The following is a 6,883-nucleotide window of genomic DNA, read 5'->3' on the forward strand; positions in this document are numbered from 1 at the left end:
TCTAGTTCCTTTTACAATCTATTCCAAATTATACCGTTGCACAGAACGGTCTCATTGATTGTATCATTGATTACCACTGTTAGTGTTGACCAGTGACCACATGTCCAAATGGTACAATGTAAACACTGCTGCCCCACCTCTCCTGTCAGCACAGAAGTATATAAAGACATCAGTGGGTCTCGACCTTTTCAGGCCGCGGCCCCCCTAAATAATCATATTTGAACTGGGACCCCCCCCACACACACACACAAACACACACACAAACACCACACACCCTGACACTTGTAGGAGTTGGGGCATTACATTTTGTTTGACTCAGTTCCACAGATAAATATTGTGAGTAGAGTTGTTCCGATCGGATCGGGTGATCGAAATTCGGCCCCGATCTCATGATTTTCAAAAGAAAGATGTATAAGCAATGAGATTTTGTAAAAACTGTTGTGTTTATGCTAGTTGTTTTCCTTCTGGTCCCAGTCAGAGATCATCAAACAAAGACTAGTCACACTCAGAGACGTGAAAGACACCTATGATGAAAACAAAGGAAATGTAACCCCCGCTATGCATGATGGGATAGGTGTCTGTAATAATCTCTCTGAATGAGAGAGTAAGAGTAAGAGATACTCTTTAAGAGTTTTAACTTGACTTCAGTTCTATAAGCTGTAGAACTGTATTCACTCTAATTAACCAATACATCATTATGTATGCTATGATTTGCTATGATTCCATGCTTTCATAGAAAGAAAAAAAATAGAATGACAGTCATTCTAATAGGCTATAGTCACATTTTGCCTTTCAATAATTGAAAGGCAACACAACAGACTACACTAGAGTGACATACATTAGGATATTTGCTATTGTGATATGGCATAAGTGTTATATAAAAATATAAAGATTGGATCGGGAAAGATCGGTATGTCTCAAAATCAAATGATCGGAATTGGATCAGGAGCCAAAAAACGTGATCAGGACATCCCTAATTGTGAGAATAGCAGATCTACAATCTACAATTTGGTAAATGTTTTACCAGTTTGTGTATTACGTTTAATGCAGTAATGGGCTTTTTCTTTACTTTCATTTGGTCAAAAAGGTCTTAAAAGTCCTTAAATTGTCACACATCATCTGGCGACCCACATGGGGTTCCCGACCCACAGTTGGGAATCACTGCTCTATATAAATGCTCCCCCCACATTCCCTAGAAAAGACGCAACGTCATGAAGTCTCTTCATCTGACCACTATTGACACATATAGAAACTCTGAATCCAAGTGATGCTGCAGCTGGTCACACGGCCTGCTCTCAGTGCTCTGTGACAAGAACACCACGCTGCCATTAAGACAAGCTGCCAGTGCCTGTAGATCCACACCACTGTTCCCAGATAACGTTAACCGACGACTTTGAGCCATGGAACCAGAGTCCATCTGCTGACTCTACTGGACCTCTTAGGTGAGACGAGACAACTATACCTCTAGATCTCCAATATCAGGTGAGCACAGAGTATTTAGTTCTTAAACATTTTAGGGGAAGAAAATTGCTTTGAGGCCCTGTGCCCAAAATAAGAGTCACTATTCCATAATGAAATACATTACTGTGCAATGGTTCTGTAGGAGGTTTCTTCCTGTTAAATGAGAATTCCATGCTAGAAGGCTTTCTTACCTTTATTTGTAGTTGTTACGTCCCCACCAAAGTGGTCCAGGTGTTATTTTGTGCAAAAGTGCATTATTGGCAATTTCCCCTAATATAAGCCCTCAAATTGCCTCAATGGGGGTTGAGTTTTTGTGCTAATTCACTTATTTCCATCGAAATAAAGTGTGCCGTGTGGGATACTAATTACATTATGAAGAGAGGATACCAAAATGGGAGATCTGTTGCCACCGTTGCCAAGCTCTAGTCTAAATGTAAATAAAGTATGTTGAGATAACTTATGATATTTAATTTGTAAATTAAAAAATTGTAAATAAAACGTATTGATTGATTATGCTAATACTCCTGTAACTCACAGCCAAGTCCACCTCAGCACACATTCCAGAGGAGAGGGCTCTACTGTCAGACAAAATGGGTTGCCTTTTGACACATTGTGACTGTGAGAACGTGTTAGAGGAGAGACATCAGAGCCCTTCGTCATCGAGGTTGGATGTTCCCTGTGGTGAACATGGCGAGAAACTCCTTCTCTTCTGCTTGGATGACAAACATCCCGCGTGTCTTGTGTGTCAGAATTCAGAAAAACATGCTGGGCATGAGTTGAGACCCATTGAGGAAGCTGTACGACACCTGAAAGAGGAACTGACGGAATCACTGAAGCCTTTAATGGAGAAACTGAGGGTCTTCGATGAAGCTAAAGCAAATGATGATCTAACACAAAAACACATTGAGTTCCAGGCTCAGCGCACAGAAATGCAGATAAAGGAACAGTTTAAGAAGCTTCGCCAGTACCTACAAGAGCAAGAAGAGTTCAGGATCGCTGCGCTGTGGGAAGAAGATGCAAAGATGATTAAGGAGGAGCAGTGCAAAGACAGAGCGACTATCCAAGCCGCCGAGGATCTGATGATGTCTCATTCCTGCAGAACTACACGGCCACCATGGAAAGAGTCCAGCTCTCACTGTCAGAACAACAGCCGGTCTCAGGAACGCCGATAGATGTGGCCAAACACCTGGGCAACCTGACCTTCAGAATCTGGGACAAGATGAAGGACGTTGTCTCTTACACCCCTGTGATTCTGAACCCAAACACTGCCCATCCAGAACTCATCCTGAATGATGATCTGACCAGTGTCCGATGCTGTGGAGAGAAACAGCAGCTTCCTGACAACCCAGAGAGGGACTTTGTCACTTTCAGTGCTGTGGCCCGTGAGGGCTTTAACTCAGGTATACACAGCTGGGATGTTGAGGTTGGAGGCAATAAATCCTGGGTACTGGGGATGTTATCAGAATCCTTTCAGGAGGAAGTATGCATATGAGATAGATACTGGGAGATAGGATTCTACTGTGGTGTATACACAGCGGTTTCCTTCCCAGAGTCAATGAGTGATTTCTCCTTTACCCACCAACCCTCAAGGATCAGAGTCCACCTGGACTGGAGTGGAGGAAAACTGTCCTTCTCTGATCCTGATTCCAACACAGAGCTGTACAACTTCACACACACTTTCACTGAGAGACTCTTTCCATACATGTCAACTACTGACAATCTTCTCCCTCTGATAGTGTTACCAGGGAAGATCTGCGTCACTGTGGAACCCTGCGTTTACACACCAAGAGAGTGAAGCTACAAATAGCTACATTTCTGTGACGCTAGGGTTGCCAACTTCCAAAAAAGTAAAGAGGGAGTGCCACAATTTTTTTAATTTTCCAGTTTTTCATGTGTCTATGAGGTGACAGTACTTAGACACCATTAGACACCCTGGAGTCGTTTTGTATGTGCAATGGTGTATTAACTTTGTATTTAGGGCTTCTTGGAGGCTGAACCCTTGACAGTCAAACGGGCCAGTCAAACGGGCCAGTAATATAGTGACATCACACTATCAGCCCCTCACCTAACCCCTCCCCCTTTATCATACAACTACAGCTGTGGGTGCGGCGCCGGCTTCAGTTCAGGTGGATCACCACCCATCACCACCCACCAGGCAAACCAGGCATACTTAATGAACTGGTGGGCGTGCCCACATAAAAACAACATTTGAACAAATACTGTACACTTTTAAAAAAAAATGATACCTCTTTATATAACAATAAGACCTGATGATCATGTTCTAGGGTAGAAAAAAATCACGGCACTGCATCTTTAAGATAAGGGACCTATATTGTGCAAAACATTTTGGGGGTTAAACATTAAAAAAAACAATAATGTAATTGGGGCTACATATTCTAGCCATAAAAGGCCGGGCATGCAGGCAGGCCATAATAGTATACTGTGATTATAGTGTGATTTTAATTTCCACACTGCGCTGCCTTTGAAGGTAGTGCAATGGTATGGTAATGAATAGATGAAGTGGCCTCTACAGAGACCTGGCTGTGCCCTGGAAGCAGAACCTTAATGTTATACCACCATTTCATCAGTAAGAAAGTGACCCCCTCAGAACAGGCATTCGTTCCCGACATCACTGAGCTAGAGCAGTGGTTCCCCAACTTTTTCATGTCAAGGATCCCCAAATTGACACTAATCAGCCTGCGGACCCCCATAATGGCATTTCTATCTCTGGGACCCCCAATTTATATTGTACAATCACTATTAGTTTAACTCTGAGAGTGTACAGATGGATTGCATTTGTACACTCTCAGAGTTACAGACCCATAAGGGTCCATTTGGTTCCTAACTATCATTTAGCTGGGGACCCCCTGGAACTCCCTCAAGGACCCCTGGGGGTCCCTGGACCCCAGTTTGGGAACCACTGCGCTGGAGAGAGATACATTGATTTGATACTGATAACATGTATGGACCTATTGGTCCATAAGCAGAGCAGAGCAGACACCAGTAAAGGAAGTGTCATTTGGTGTTTTCTGGTTTCATGTGTTCTCATCATTTATTCAGTGGGGCGAAATCATCAAGATTTGAAACTAATGGTGAATGTCTTTCTTCCTGTGCGTGCCAGCCAAGGACAAAGGTGAGAAGAAGCTGTTTGGCTTCTCCTTCACTCCCCTGATGAGAGAAGATGGGACTACGCTATCGGACGAGAGCCATGAGCTCTACGTCTATAAGGTCAGGGCGTGATGTGTTTGTCTCTCTCTCTGTCTCTCTGTCTCTCTGTCTCTGTCTCTCTCTCTCTGTTTGACCAGAATGCAACAGAGCCTTCATTAGTATCATCGGTAACACCTGTGAAGGAAGTAGGGAAGGGGCCCAAGTTCTTTCCAAAATGGCGTGTGTGCATATAGAGACCATTCTATAATTTATATTATTCAATTTCTATATCTTTTTTCGACTCCCTCTGTCCTCAGTGTGATGAGAACAGCACCTTCACCAACCATGCGTTGTACCTGGGACTGCCCTGCTGCAAGGAGGACTTCAACAGCTGTCCCAGCATCCCCTCCAGCCTGGTGTTCCAGCGCAGCGCCAAGGAGACCCTGTGGATCTGCACGCAGCTGTCCTCCACCAAGCTCACGCAGAATGGTACAGAAATACTCACATAGCTTTTATCCCCTATGATGTGATTCTCAACCTTTTCAGGCTGTGACCGCCCAAAATAATCATTTGAACCCCCCCCCCCCCCACACACACACACACAAGCACAATGTAGGAGTCTCTGGCAGGAGAAAACCTCATACAGTACGTCCAAAGCATTAGTTTTTAGGATTCAAATTCAAAAGTAGTCAAAACGTGTCGCTTCGTGCCACATTTCAAGCTTGCGCCAAATGGATCGCAACTTTTCTCATATTTTGCATATTTCACAATTTTTCCGCATATTTTGCAACTTTCTGCAATTTAACCGCATACAATCACATAAAAACCTGCATATTTCATCGCAAATTTGTGCCCGCACAATCAAGGATTTTAAGCCGCATAATCAAGGATTTTTGCCTGCGTTTTTCTGGAGGGTCTATTCTACATGTGTTGTTGTCTTCTCAGTGGACCTCCTGGCTCTGCTGAAGTGGAAGGTCCACCCAGAGAGGGTCATGGACATCCTCAGTCGCCTCAGACACGTCAGCGGAGAGGAGATAGTCAAGGTGAGGACCAGGAGCCTCCAGGAACAGCAAGGCATTGTGGGAGGAAAACAGTCTGCATGCATGTGGGACTCCCTCTTTCTCAGGTGTTTCGCCTTGATTGCCCTAAACACTAACATTTAACTTCACTAAAAACTATGCCTAACCTTAACCCTAACTAGGCATCACAGAAATTATGCCTAAGACTCCCTCGTCCTGGGAAAAACACCGTGGAAAGATATCCTCCCGTATGCATGTGGGGCCTGTCAAAATGATTACATAATTGCCTAATAGCAATTATTTGAGATAAACGCAATTATTATATTTTCTTGCATAATCATCAGTCATTTCCATGGTGAAAAATCTTCATATATTTTCAAACATTTTAAGAAATAGAAATATATAGCCAATCTGCAATCCGTGTCGACCATCTGTGATGCTGTGTATAAATGTTACAGTTTCTCCAAGACATCCTGGACACACTGTTTGCCATCCTTGATGACAATACAGACAAGTATGGCCCACTGGTCTTCCAGTCACTGGTAAGTGTGTGTGTGTTAGGGCAATGTTTCCCAGTGTCGTTCGACACATTTTTATGGGTCCCTTTCTTTTTTTGTTTCCTACATTTTGTTATGAATTATTATTTAAAAACATTCCCAACGATTCAGTATTTCATGAAGAAATAAAAGAAAAATCAAAGAAATTCCATAAATTAGAAAACAAATGTTTAAGAAGTAGTGAAAATAGCCGATCTACAAGCTTACAACGCGTTACAGTAAATGTAAAATGACTTATACTGGATCTCTTGTCCACTAGTCCCCTTCCTAGCATTTTGGTCTAGTTTTTATTTGTTGACGAAATTGTCAATACACTTAGTTTTAGTCATCATGGCTTAGTTTCCATTTACTTTTCATCAGTGGAATAAGGTAGTCGACGAACATTTTTCGTCTTAGTTTTAGTCGACAAAATCAACACTGTTTTCAACCAATCTTCATATAATTAGTCCTTACTAATGTTAATTTTAAAATACCACATTTCCTACTCAGTCTGTGCCTCATAGGAAGGCAGTGGGCAGTTCGGAAACCCTCACCATTGACATCATCGTTAGGCAGATATTTTAAGAGGCCAAAATGAAAAACGGGACCACCAAATATTGCGATTCTGCCAACAATGATATTCTTTGAGACACACGTCCGAGTTTTCACGGGGTCAAACAGCGTTGAGCGTATCAGAATAATTTGATACGTATGTGTAAT

The sequence above is a fragment of the Electrona antarctica genome, assembly GCF_951216825.1.
Source record: "Electrona antarctica genome assembly, chromosome: 9".
Taxonomy (NCBI): Eukaryota; Metazoa; Chordata; class Actinopteri; order Myctophiformes; family Myctophidae; genus Electrona; species Electrona antarctica.